This window comes from Melanerpes formicivorus, unplaced genomic scaffold (assembly GCF_026170545.1).
Source record: "Melanerpes formicivorus ecotype bairdi unplaced genomic scaffold, bMelFor1.0.p_v2 SCAF_1, whole genome shotgun sequence".
Lineage (NCBI taxonomy): Eukaryota > Metazoa > Chordata > Aves > Piciformes > Picidae > Melanerpes > Melanerpes formicivorus.
In genome coordinates this window covers 41,293,254-41,308,089 of record NW_027142353.1, presented here as the reverse complement: position 1 = coordinate 41,308,089, position 14,836 = coordinate 41,293,254, and the positions used below count along the sequence as shown (strand labels likewise).

Sequence of the window (14,836 nt, the reverse complement as noted above, 5' to 3'; positions counted from 1 at the left end):
CAGCCTATGCAAGGGATGACAAACATTTAACTAAAATAAGAATACTCCTCAAGGTCACCCCAATTATGTATTATTGGAACTGTGTGGTTGTGGTTTTTTGCTTTGCAGCTGTCGCAAGGGAGTATTTTTCACCTTAGTATTCCCTAGCTACAGTTTCCAACAGAAAATCCATTAACTGGAATTGAGTATCAAGGCTACCAGGTACACATAGCTGCACTATAGAAGTTTATGTTATCTGGTCATCTCTTGCATGCTATTCCTTTTTGTTTGTTTGTTTTTTAAGCTCAAATGAGTGTTTGAAAGAGGAAAGTGGGTGCATAAGATTCAGAGGAAAAAATCTGTAAAAACAACAGCATCAAATAATCCCTGCTGAAGATATTTCTGAAGAGAACCAGAGAAATTAAGCCACATATGTGACCCAGACTTAATTGTACTCAACTATGAAATACATGTACATTTCAATAAGCAGAAACAGAAGTGTGAGAAGCATTTTCAGCAAATGAGGAAGTCTGAATGATGCATAGGTACCATTAACCACAGCCCTTGGAGGCACATACCAAATGGATCACTGCTCCTAAGAGAAGTCGTCGGTAAATAGGATAGAAAATGTAGAAGCTTGATGAACAACAGGACTATGGTCTAACATTTTAGGGGTTACTAAGCCAAAGCAAACAAGGTCAGTAAGTGATGTCAAAGGTAGATAAATCACCTCTATTACATGTATAGGCAACGGTATCCACTTCTGGGAATTCTGCACAGTTTTGGGACTAACTTTGAACTACTTTTGCTGAACCAGTGGCTACCAGCTCTGTAATGGTGTTTCCTTTACAGGCTGGCAAGATTAGTGAAGGGTTTCAGCTGGGGGCACTGGAAAAAACAAACAACCAACCTGACATGTGGTTAATGTAGACAGTTCCCCTTCCTGACCACCAGCTACCTGCAGTCAAAATCCTGCCAGCCCATAAACCTCCAGCTCTGCATTCAGTAGTAACTGAGGCATCCATACAACCAATTCCTTCCCAGTTCTTCAGCACCTGGCAAAATACTTCCTTCTCCTTCATGCACAGAAATGCTAAAGTTATGAACAGAAGTTACTTTGTTCAAGATGCTGTCCCCTTTTCTAAATTGCTGTTGCATTGGACTGCCCCAAGCCCGGAGTCACTCTACATTTCCCAACTTGTCAGCCACTAGAGATAAGCCAGCCTCCTGGCTTCGTTTTATATCTGCTCCTTTAGATCAGAGAACCATGTGAGGATCATGTGAAAATAAGTAAATGAGAAACTCCTCATCTTCCTCTGGACAAACCCAAACTTCAGATCAGAACAACTGCAGAGAGAGGACACCTCATGGACTGCTTCAGCATGTGAGAAGTCGAGGAACTAGTTCCTTGTAAGGGTCACAGAGCACTGGAACAGGCTGCCCAGAGACGTTGTAGAGTCTCCTCCTCTGGAGACTTTCAAGACCCATCTGGATGTGTTCCTGTGCAACCTGTGCTAGATTCTATGGTCCTGCTCTGGCAGAGCGGTTGGACTCGATGATCTCCGAAGATCCCTTCCAATCCCCAACATCCTGTGATCCTATGATCCTAAGTCAGGCTCTTGGGAGTACGTAATGCGACAGACATGTCAGCCAACCTTCCCAAGCCTTTCGGTCCCAGCTGGGCATTATTAGAATCCAAGGCACTGTTGTGCCATGTTTACATTTCAAATACCCACCACATGTATCCTACCTCCTTCCTCAGTATATGCAGCCCATAGAAAACCAAGATATTAACACAGTTGTTTTCTTGCCTCACAGCAGGACAGCGTTATGGCTTCTCTCTCTCTTACCTTCAGCAGAACATTCAGTGCACCAGAAAGAACCCTCACTTGGGGTTCAGATGAGGGGAAAAGGAGACTTGACATATTTGCTATGTACAACGTATGTGTGAGAAAGAAATAAGAGTCAGTTTACAGAATCAGAAAATTATTGAGGCTGGAAAATACCTTCAAGATCATCAAGTCCAGCTATGACCTAACAATTTCTGCTGCATTGAGGGATATAGACTTTGGCATCTGAATCTTCCTCCTCTATCAGCCCAATGCTGCTTTAAGACAGACTATTTTCTCTATCTTAATTTTCAGTGCGCTAGTTCTCTGTTATTCTCGCTGTCACAAGAATCAATAGATACTAACAGCATTACATGGGTGGGGGGGGATCAGCCTTGCAATAACTTCTGGAAATACGGACATGTGATTTATTAATTTATCATATATACCTTTGATCAGCCCATCTCCCCTTTCCCTTCTTACCTACCTTCCAGGGTCTCATGACAAGACTGCACAGCACTAATACACATCTTTACTTGAATTAGATCAAGTGGTAAAGGAAAAAATTTCCTGTTCTTACACATATAAAATCAACTTTGTTAAATATTACACTAACTTGTAGAAGGCTAGGAATAACAAAACTTGCTCATGGGTTTGTGAGACATATATGTATATATACATATATGTAATAATATTCCTGCTCAAAAATTCAACAGCTAAAACCACCGTGACAATGAGAGTCTTGCCACACAGAAAATGGAAGATTACTGGTTTCCCTGCGAGTGTCAGGTCTTTCTCCTAGCCTGGGAAGAAGACAACAAAAATGCAGAGAAACTATTTACAGTATTTTATTCTGTTTTACAGCACAATGCAGCTAGAAGCAGGGAGGGAGACACAACTCTGCTACCTTCCTGCACGATAAAACAGATTGGCTGAGAAGGCAAAAACCAAAGAAGATATTTTACTTGAGTTTCACACAGCAGTATTTTACAAGCAAGAGTTTTTGACATTTAGAGTACGGATACACTTCTAGATCTACCACAAATGTCGGTGTAAATGAAACGAGCTTATGCCAGGAGCCACTGACCTGTGACTCCTAACAGCAACTGCTTGTTGTATATGCTGTTTACTGACCTATTCCATGAACTGCATTTATTTCTGTTTATCAAGGTTGTTTATCTGAACCTAAGATTATCGTTTCACAGTCACTAGCATATAGACAACAGAAATGCCATTTTAAAGGCATGTTAAATAAGATACTGGTTTCCTTTTTCAGCTTTGCCTGCCTAAGTCTGTGCTTACTGTAAGAGTACATGATCAGGCAGGCTTATCAGTACTGCACACCAGTAAGAATGGATGTAGGAAACTTCTAGGCTGCCACCAGCAACAATAAAGGACACAAAATGACAACAATCCTTCCGCACAAATAACAATTTTAATTCTGCTGAAGTCAAGAGTTCTTGTTTCATGGTATTTTTATAGACTACACTTCATATGCACAATATTATGGAAAGCAGTTATTATGCACAAATATTGTTACACTCCCCTTTACAGTTCTGTGATGAACTACTGCAAAATGAAAGGAGAACACTCTATCAGTAGAACTGTGAAAAAGCACTGCACTTCACAATAAAAAAAAAATAGTTGGGACCTCTCTAACAGACAAAAATCTTTCCATTGCATGATTATGAGGTTTATTTAGTTAGAGTATGGAATATTCTGCTCCAAGAGACTTCTATTACTTGGAGAAAAGTCTCTTATAAACACTTGTATAAGATAGTTTTACGTGCCTCCAATATATAATTTACCTGATTTGTCATAAATATATTACTTCTGCAACTACCTCAAAACCAGCAAAAACAACAGTCAGTCATAAGAGTACACAGGTTATTTCCTCTTAAGTGGATGGAGAGCTGAAGGCTTTGTTAGAAGATAAAATATTAATACAAAAACTCTCTTGTGATTTGAAAATTACCACATATTTTCAGTGAATGAAAGAGGTGATGAAACATTGCAATGGGACAGAGAGGCAGGCAAACGTTTTTTTATGTGACAGGAGAGTATTTATATCATGCCATTATCATTTGAAGGGGAAAGAGATATCCATCTGATGCTTTAGTTTTGGTAAGCAGGAGAGAGGTGATTCTTCCTTCAGTGAATAGGTAACATGGATATACACACATTTTGCTTAATTTACAGTTTAAAGTATACTCGCATGCCTTCTCCTGATAGTACATGATGCAATTTATAAGACTCACTTCAGAAACAGTAAGTATTCCCAGTAAATGTTTAGGAATTTTGAAGTGCTGACAATGTAGCATATGACTACAGGTATGACGTTAATTCACTACAATGGCAATAAAGGGAGTTACGGTATGTGCACAGCCCCAGGCATGTGCAGGTGCCAAAGAGAAGGAGGAGCACAAAAACTCTTCCTCCTTTGTAGGTTCCCAGTATTCCCATTTCCTGAAAGAGAGGACTGGATGTGCCTGTTATGTCAGCTTCTACGGTGCCATGGTTTAGTCATGAGGTCTGTGGTGACAAGTTGGACATGATGATCTTTGAGGTCTCTTCCAGCCTTGGTGATTCTGTGATTCTGATTCTGTAAGGAAACAAAAGAATCCTTTAGCTGCAGCAGTAATGGCAGATTCTTTGTATTTTTTCCTTACTTAGACCAACATTTTGGAAGAGCCCTCTTGCAACCAAAGTCAAGGTTGTAAGTGAGGTTAATACAAGTTTCCATTTCTGTTAAGAAGTGAAGAGTAATGAGGAATGGAAAAGAAATTTTTTATTCTCTTCCAAAATAAAATTCATCTGGGAGGCCTTTGGAGACTAGACAAGGACTAGTGATTCACTCCTTTAATACAGCTAGAAGTATCCTGTCTTGTTTCTACAGCATGAAGAGGAACAGGTACCACAGTAACATGCACAGATCCTTTACATCTGAAGTAATTTAGAGCAGATGATTTGAAGCCTCCTTATTCATCCTCAGAGGAGTTGTCTGAGGAGTTCAGTATTCACAGTTATGTATTTTTAAGCAAAACACTTAAAATTATATCAGTAGCATACCTGCTGCTGGGTGGTTTATGCCCTGTTGATATAAAAGCCCATTCAACTAACTGTGTTTCCACCTTTGGGGATGGCAAGAAAAGAGGTTTTAGTTGATGAACTGCGCAAAGTTACCACTGAGAAATCCCTGCACACATCTCTAGCAATATATTCCTGTTCTTTCTTCAGCAGACAGCAGTACGGTCATTCGAGAATATAAGAAAGAGTTTCCCAAAGCTTAATAGGCTTCTCCTTTTTATATCTAACAGTAACTTCTCCACAGTAAGTCTTTGTACTTGACTATGGACCCACCAGTATGAGTTCCATCTGCTTGGTTTAGATTTCCTAGTTTTTTGCTCTAACCGTACCTCTTATGTTCCAAGAGGATGCTTTGAAAGTCACAGCATCATCTGCAGTTCAAAACTCAAGAGTTTTCACCTGGTGTTTAATTTTTCCCTTTTAATTTTCTCCAGCTGGAATCTCCCTTCCTATTAAGCAAGCCTGGAAAGTCCTTCATCATGCATATGTATTCTTTGCAGCTGAACCATGTCATTTGCAATCAGATCGTGGTAAATAAAAAGTATAGCCTAAAGAGGATTCTGCTTTGGTTCTTATTTGCTTGTGAAGCCGAGAAAGTCTTTATTTCATAAGACCTAGGCAGTAAAAGAAATAATTATGTGTGGAAATTCTGTATTCCCTAATATAATCATGGAACCCAATTACATGATGGAGTTTATATTTTTATGTGTATTTCCTTCTTCCTGATGGCATGCTAATCATTGCACTCTGTTCTTATGAAAAGCAACCTCTTGGACAAATCTTGCTTGAGAATTTTATCAAATGATAGCTGTATTTTAATAAGTCCATGATCAAATAGAAAACAAAGTAAACAAGAAAAGCTGTACTGGAACCAGACTTTCTCTAGGCTTTTCAGCTGTTTTTGTACATAAAACAAGAAGTACCTATGTACATATTCATGCATAGGGGAGAACAAGTTCAGGTTTAGCTGTCAATATGTATATGTGCATACCACATGTAGTGGTTTGAGCCTTAACTGGGATTTAAGAGCTCAGATGGGGCAAGGCTGAGAATCTCTCCCCAGCTCTCCCCTCCTCCCTGCCAACAGAGAGGAAAAAGAAAGGGAAGGAGCAAATTCACCAAGAAACAGCTTGGAGTCAGCTTGGAAGTAGAGAGGTAAAGAGTTTTTCTTTAAACAATAACAGGTAAGGTTCACAAGGGCAAGGAACAAGGATGGATGGGAGGGAAATAAAAACAAGAACACAAAATCCGTCTCTCTGAAGAGGTGCAGAGGCAGCAGGGAGAAGGATCAGGCCCGACCACGAGTCAGAGAAGCAGGAAGGCAGCTGCAGTAGCTCTCATCCAGGAAGGCAGGAGGCAAAAAAAGAGAGCTAATGACTGCAATGTCCTCTCTTTTATACCCTAGCTGGGCAGGGAGGGGGGGAGTGGAACAGACTCAGTTTCCCAGAGGAGAAATGCCCTGCAGAGAGGGCAAAGCATCGCAAGCCCTCCCCACCCTGTTTTCAGGATGAGTGTTAACCCATCACACCACAGTATGCAATTTGCTGTTAATTAAAGGGGGGAAAAAACCAAAAATAAGGCTTTGTGATCAGTTTTCATGAGAAAAGCTCAATAAATACAACTGCTGTCTTTCTCCTAATCTGCTCTCACCAAATAATCTCAACATAATTTATTCTACTCACTAAAACTTTTCACTGTTTATCAGTTTAATATTGATCACTGTTCTTGTTTACTGTTGCAATAACAGCTCTGCAGCTGAAAGAATAGGAGTTTATTATGAATAGAAGGAACACAGTCACATTCATGTTAATACATTTCCCGCATGTTGTATAGTTACAAAAATGGAAAAGGCAACTGTTGGAGGGAGGGAGCTACCACTCTGCAAATTTCTATTAAATGGAAGAAAAAAATTCCACAGTGCATAGCTACTCACTACTGGCAGTTTATGACTGCTTCGACTCCACTTGCATTTTACTGAGTAAAACTGTCTTCTGCTACACCTGCATCTCATTGCTCTACTAAAGCAACATCCTGCTGGTTGCAACATTAAGTTTCACTGAGATCATTTGATAGCTCAAGGTGTTCAACATCTCACTTAGATTCTGATCCAAAATATACTGAGATAACTGATGTGTTCTTCTTACTAGAGTATGTCTCACATCATAGCTCCCCAGGCAAGCCCTTTTTCCATCAGGTGATCTACACCACTGGCATGCTTAGGCGCTCAGAAATTATGTTGTTGACATATGGGTACAAAATTCCCTTTTATCTGAGGTGTGCAAAGCTGCACACTGCTGACTAGGGTCATGCTCCCTTAAATTCTTCCAGCAATATCAGTGGGAGCTGGAATAGACACTTTGGTCTGCATACCATGGCCCACAAGTTGAAAATTTCAGACGGAAAACAAAAATCTATGTATTACATGTGCTAGCAGAGTCATAAAAAATTTCACCTATTCCAGTGAGTGCCCTCCAGATGTCCCTCTCCTAAAGTACCTCTTCTATTCTTTGTAGATTTTTATAAATGTCTTGGTCAAATAGCAGCAAATTTGAGAACATCATTAGAAAGGGCAGCCCCATACTGTCAAATATTTGATGTTTATTTTCCATCAGCCCAGCAGTGGTCATTTGAGGATCAATGACTTTTTTTCATATATATTTTTTCCCTCCATTCCTTCACTTATCCAGGGGTGGCACTGCCACAGAAGGACAAGGTGTGAGTTTGAACAGTTTCAAGTAACCTGACTCATCCCCTGGGCTGCCATCCATGACACCAAGTGGTAAAAACTGAACTGTCTCTTCACCAACATAAAAGGTTTGATAAAATTTTGCTCAAATAATGCTAGCTCAGGATCTCAGAGACATGAAATTCCACACCGCCATGTTGCTCTGGCAAAGTATCTTGTCTCCTGCTCTGTGTAGTATTTTCCCCATGGTGAAACACAATATGGTCGAGCTTACTGCCTTACTCACTGGGAACTCCTGACTGTTGAATGCTTGATGTCATAACCCAAACACTGTGTGGGAAAGGGGGTTGATATTTTAAAAGTCTCCCCAAAAGCATTTTTTAAAGTGATACCTCTGAAGGGAAGTGAAAGGCCTCCATTATTTCAACACATTCACAACAAATGTGTGGTTCTATTTGATGCTTGTCTCTGCCTGACTGTTGCATTACTGCACAACCTCTATTTTTATGCATTCTCCAGCAGTTCACAGTCCATCAAAATTAGTCAAAACAAATTAAGTTCCTCTCTACAGTCCAAGTGGTTGACATTGGTTTTAACTCCCTTTTCTAGATCTTAATATTTACTCACCAAGTTTCTACAGAATGCCTGCCCCACAGAACTTTATTCCCAATCATGAAGGCTTAAGTTTCCTTTGAAACATCAAGTACATTTTAATTTTGATATTATTTTTGGTATTATTTAATTCTAATAATCACTTGGTTGTATGTTCTGCACTGTATATATTTTCTCCTGTTCCCATCACCCAAGTAGTTGTTTAATGGTGTGCTGTAAATTTGCATTTGTTTGATCTTGGGTGTCTTTCTGCCTAAAGAATTAATGGTGTTTCTGATAATATATACTGCAAAGGTATATACTTTTGAACAACTCTTTTGACCTACTTGTCTCCATAATGTTTGAGGTTTCTGTCAGTGTGATTTCTCTTTATCATTTTTCTTCCCTTCCCTTTACCAGAGGCTGATTTTCTTCTAATGACCTATTTCACTTCAGTTCAGTAAAACTCTCTTTATTTTACAATTTTCTTAGGTTCCTGAAATCCCCAGATTCCAAAAACATTAATTTTACATTTTGTCAAATAGAAGGAAGTTCAGTAGATTTGAATCTACTAGAACCAGACTGAATAATCTTACCTATATAATATCCTTTTTCTTTCCCTGTGAAAAAATCAGCAACTGCCATTGAAATTCTTGATCTTGTGACAGATTGAAAAGAAAATTAATGCAAGTCTTATTTCATTAGATCTGAAATATGAAAGTCCTCATCACTTTTCACCAAAAAAAAATAATTATTCAAATCTCTGTACAAGTAAAATGCCACCACTCCTGATCCATCTAATAGGAATTTTATTTTACAAAGACCCCAATCTTGCAAACCAATCTGAAAAGAAGAGCCCTTTCACTTCCACTCAGAGTCGATGAATCTACTAGGCACTAGGCTTACCGAGGTGTTCTGGCACTTAAAAATATGGACAGGCACACAGGAAGACCTTAAAAAATGTACCAAAAGTGAATTCCCACTGAAACCATTTCATTCCAGCTCATTTCAGTGCTATAACGTTACCCGTTATACTTTAAATGAAACAAGCCAAGGAAAGTGAAATATAATTTTGTTTTACATAAAAAAAATCCAAGAATAGAGATTTGTGTCTGGTGAAACAAGAAAAGGCCACTTTGGGGAAGGTTCAAGATCTCTGAACTTGGGGGAAAAATATTCCCCTCCATGAACTCTTTCACACATTCAGAGATATGCTGAGTACAGCATCAATGTTTCTGCTTCCTAGCAATACTGAGCAAATGCGCTCACAAAGCGGCAAAAGGTCTAATTTCACATCCACACATACAATCCTTTCACAAACAGAGAATGAAGACTGTCATTGCTAATCTCAGGGTGTTTTGTTTGTTTGTTTCAAAAAAGACACTAATTTGTTCAAAGGCTGAATAGCTTCACGGTCATTGCAACATGCTTTTAATAATCAATCAGAATTACCAACATGCCAAAAAGGCAGCATTCAGATTCAGGTTATCACACTGAGCTTGAAGATTTGCTATCCAGGTTATATCCCAGAGACAATTGCACTTGGCTGCAAGAGTAATAACATCTTCCAATTATTTTTCATAGAATATGAGAAAAGTTTAATTAAGTTCTAGCCAATATTCTGGGACAAACTCAGAACTCAGTGTTTGCAGCATGAATTATGTGCTCCTCAGAATTAAAATATATTTAAAAGTTTGGTTACATATTGCATCTTCTATTCTAATTAGACTGACTATAAACAGTTTGGTAATGATGAACTATTAAAAATTATCACTTACTGAATATAGAAAGTTTCTGTAGATACCACAGTGACTTTGTCTTGGAAAGAATAAACCTTTAGAAAATGACTGCAAACAAAACTGACAAGTACAGACACAGAATAAGAACTCCTCAGCCATCCCTAGTTAATTTTGTAGGATAGAATAGGATAGGATAGGATAGGATAGGATAGGATAGGATAGGATAGGATAGGATAGGATAGGATAGGATAGGATAGGATAGGATAGGATAGGATAGGATAGAATAGGATAGAATAGAATAGAATAGAATAGAATAGAATAGAATAGAATAGAATAGAATAGAATAGAATAGAATAGAATAGAATAGAATAGAATAGAATAGAATAGAATAGAATAGAATAGAATTACTGTGCAATTCACACAGCAAGTTTAGGAGGCTGATAAATTAATATTCTAGGATCTCACAGAATTCTGTCCTCTAGGATTAGCCTTAGCATTCATTCAATTGTGAGGAAACCTACTCTGCAGACACAGGCGTACTGGCAGCAGCAATACGATGTAGCTGAGAACTGAGCAAGCATAGCAGCTCTTTCCTCAATCATGGCCTCTATCCCTAATTGCTAACATTTCAGAGGTAGCCACATTGGTTCTGGTTTATTTTGTAAGTTCTTGGTATCTACACTGAATAAAAAGGAAAGCAAGCATTTTTATGGCATAACACCACCACGCTTATACATTTATCATTTAACATTATGACAGGAAAAGTGCAGAAATTATTTTCACAAACTGTCTTAGAAGGGAAACAGATTATAAATATTTCAGAATTGTTCTTTCTTAACAAGACAATTTTATCCATAGAAATTGTGGCAATTAGATATTCATTATCTCTCCTGAATCAATGATTACCAGGCTAAAACTGCAACAATTAAGGCTATAAAGAACTAGACAGTTCATGTTCATATGGACTTTCACTATCCTTTTATAAATGATTGAGAATGTTTTCTGATTTATATTAAAAAAAAAAAAAATAAGGTGCTTGACAAATATTTCATTGTCCTCATACAGCTCACTGCTGCCACTTGTTTGGAAAAATGAAAGGCAAGTTGAAAAATGCACCTTTTCCATTTTCATCTCTAATTGAATTCTCTCTTGACCCCCTTATTCCCCATGGCTGTATTTCAGGTTTTGATGATAAGAAAAAGAATTTTGTATTTGGATAATACAATTTTCTCACTTGCCTTCAGCGACCTTCAGCTCAATTTCCTCTCCCCAGAGACACTGTATATTATAGAATTGAATCAAATTCCTTATTCATAGAAAAAAAGTTCCAATTTAATCTGAATATTCAGCATTTTACACTGGTCAGGGTGATGGATGGCAAATTGAAATGCTTTTGGTTCAGGTAATCAAATGGCAGAATCCAGACTTGTATTGAAAAAAATAATGAAGTCTATTCAATATTCTCATAAGGTGCAAAAAATGCACATTACATAGTAGAACTGGGGCTTTTTCTTATTACCTAACCAATAACAACTCCACTGCAAAAAGGATAGTAAAACATTAAGAATTTATGTAGGTTAGAACATATGAAAAGCAGCCTCCGCTGGGGAAAATGCAGGCATCTGCCTAGCAGTGTTCAAATGGACAAGTAAAAAACTTGGGGAAAATGTCAAATCACAGAATCAAAGAATGGTTTGGGTAGGAAGTGACCTTCAAAGATCATCTAGTTCCAAACCCCCTACCACGGGCAGGCACACTTTCTGTCAAATCAGGTTGGGGCTCAAAGCCTGTTCTTGAACAGTTCCAGGAATGAGGCATCCACAACTTCTCTGGGCAACCTGTTCCAGTGTCTCACCACCCTCATTGTGAAGAATTTCTTCCTTACATCCAATCTAAACCTACCTTCTTTCAGTTTAAAACCCATATCCCTTATCTTATCACTACATCCCCTTTTATAAAGTCCTTCTCCTATAAGCACTGTAAGACCACAATAAGGTCTCCTTGGAGGCTTCTCTGCTCCAGGCTGAACAACCCTAACTCTTTCAGCCCATCTTCACAGGAGAGGTGCTCCTTTCCTCTCCTCATCTTTGTAGCCTTCCTCTGTACCTGCTCAAGCAGGTTCATGTACTTACAGGGCTGAACACAGTACTCCAAGTAGGATCTCATGGGAGCAGTGCAGAGGGGGAGAATCACTTGTTGGTCAAGTTTCTAAGTATCACAGGATGTGATTGGCTCTCTGAGCTGCAAGCACACATTGTCAGCTCACGGTGAGGTTCTTGTCAATCAAAACACGTTTGTTTTCATTACACACCTGGAATAGAATAGAATGGAATAGAATAGAATAGAATTAACCAGGCTGGAAGAGACCCTTGGAGATCATTGAGTCCAACCTATCATCCAACACTATCTAATCAACTAAACCATGCAGCCAAGCACCCTATCCAGTCTCTTCTTAAACACCTCCAGTGATGGTGACTCCACTACCTCCCTGGGCAGCACATTCCAATGGCCAATCACTCTTTCTATGAAGAACTTCTTCCTAACATCTAGCCTAAACCTCCCCTGGCGCAGCTTGAGACTGTGTCCTCTTGTTCTGGTGCTGGTTGCCTGGGAGAAGAGACCAGCCCCCACCTGGCTACAACCTCTCTTCAGGTAGTTGTAGAGGGCAATAAGGTCTCCTCTGAGCCTCCTCTTCCCCAGGCTAAGCAACCCCAGCTCCTTCAGTCTCTCCTCATAGGGCTTGTGCTCCAAACCCCTCACCAGCTTTGTTGCCCTTCTCTGGACATGTTCCAGCAACTCAACATCTTTCTTAAACTGAGGGGCCCAGAACTGGACACAGGACTCAAGGTGTGGCCTGACCAGTGCTGAGTACAGGGGCAGAATGACTTCCCTGCTCCTGCTGGCCACACTGTTCCTGATACAGGCCAGGATGCCATTGGCCTTCTTGGCCACCTGGGCACACTGCTGTCTCATGTTCAGCCTACCAGTACCCCCAGGTCCCTTTCTGCCTGGCCACTCTCCAGCCACTCTGACCCCAGCCTGTAGCACTGCATGGGGTTGTTATGCTCAGTGCTGGCTTAGTGAAGGTTTTTAATGTATAATTTAATGCTTTTAGAGAAAAAAAAAAAAAAAAAGTAGCCTTTTTAATCACTTGAAATCACTTAATGTACTTGTTTTGTCAAGTAATGTTATCAGGTATCTCATTATTTCCAAAGGATTAGCAGTTTCGTTTTGGAAAACCATCTTGCTGCTTTTGAAATTCAAGTCCAAACCAATAACTGACTTCATAGAATCATAGAATCAATAAGGTTGGAAAAGACCTCAAAGATCATCAAGTCCAACCTGTCACCCAAGACCTCATGACTAACTAAACCATGGTACCAAGTGCCACATCCAATCCCCTTTTGAACAACTTCAGCTTGGCACCACCCTACTGATTCATCATGCTCGGTGACATGGGCAAAATGTCTCCAGGAAAACAACAGAATAACAGTGCCGCATAAATACAGTTTGATTTAAAAACCTTCATCAGCAGTTCCTTTCTTCCCTTTTAGAGATGCATGAAATTACTTCACCTGAGTTTTAAACACTGTATTAAAATTAACTTAAAATAAACCATTTATTTTAGAATAAACCAAACCAGGTTGGAAGAGACCTTCAAGATCATTGTGTCCAACCCATCAACCAATCCAACCCACCTAAACAACTAACCCATGGCACCAAGCACCCCATCAAGTCTCCTCCTGAAAACCTCCAATGACAGCAACTCCACCACCTCCTTGGGCAGTCCATTCCAATGGCCAATCACTCTCTCTGTATAGAACTTCTTCCTAACATCCAACCTAAACCTCCCCTGGCACAGCCTGAGACTGTGTCCTCTTGTTCTGGTGCTGGTTGCCTGGGAAAAGAGACCAACCTCTGCCTGTCTACAACCTCCCTTCAGGTAGTTGTAGAGAGCAATAAGGTCACCCCTGAGTCTCCTCTTCTCCAGGCTAAGCAATCCCAGCTCCCTCAGTCTTTCCTCATAAGGCTTGTGTTCCAAACCCCTCACCAATTTTGTTGCCTTTAAGCTACAAGGAATGTTTAACTGTAGGCACAAGCAGCAATCTCAATGTTAAGGTATTGTGTTGAAAAATGCAGTCCCAGGCTGCCTTTACTGACTCTACTGTAACTTGCAAAAAAGGACATGACTCATGCATGTTTATTCTTCTCACCTCACACATATCTGCCCAGTGGACAGCCACTATCCAGGCCAGGCTGATGAAGGAAACTCCCTTTCAGAGTAACTTCCCCTTACGTGGCAGATATGTGGTGGCCTTCACAACCCAGGGAGAGTATTTTTCCTTCCTTCGTATCACAAGAGGCTCACAGGGGCACCGCTCAGACTCAAGCTTCCCACGTGGAAAGGCAAAGGTCTGCATGATGCCTGCCATGCTCATCGTGCCTTTCTTTTCCAGCAGTAACCTGTTGATGAAATTTACCTTAACAGCTTGTGCAATTTCACAGTTGCAAAGTAAAGAGGGGGTGTGAGGCAAGTGGAAAAAATATGCACAGAAGCACGCTCAGGAACAGGGCAAGCACTCAGACTGTCAAGGATAATGGCTTCATCAGAAACATTTGCAATTAAATCTCTTAATGTTCATCTGACTCTTCCAAATTAAAAAACATTGGCAAGGAATGGTGAATGCTAGCAAGAACAGCAACTAGTGATCCACCAGGAGAGGAGAGCTGAACCTAGAGAGAGACATACAAATATATCCATTTCAGTCAAGCTTCAGATGAAAAAATATATATTCCAATTTTACAACCTAGACCTCCAAGAGCAAGAGCAAGACATTACAGGGTATCACTGTGTTGGTGTAAGGACAGGTCTGCAATGGAAGCTAATAACAGGTACATGGATGAGTAAGAAAATAGAGCAAAGT

General features: G+C 39.8%; 1 long non-coding RNA gene across 1 annotated transcript; it reads right to left on the bottom strand.

The window, feature by feature from the left end:
* Window positions 1-2,754: 2,754 nt before the first annotated feature.
* On the bottom strand, window positions 2,755-14,628 carry LOC137441329 (uncharacterized). The gene is made up of 3 exons (XR_010987391.1): window positions 14,126-14,628; window positions 12,044-12,222; window positions 2,755-4,410 (listed from the first exon to the last, which is right to left on the bottom strand). It is a non-coding gene; the product is annotated as an uncharacterized lncRNA (long non-coding RNA).
* Window positions 14,629-14,836: the final 208 nt, after the last annotated feature.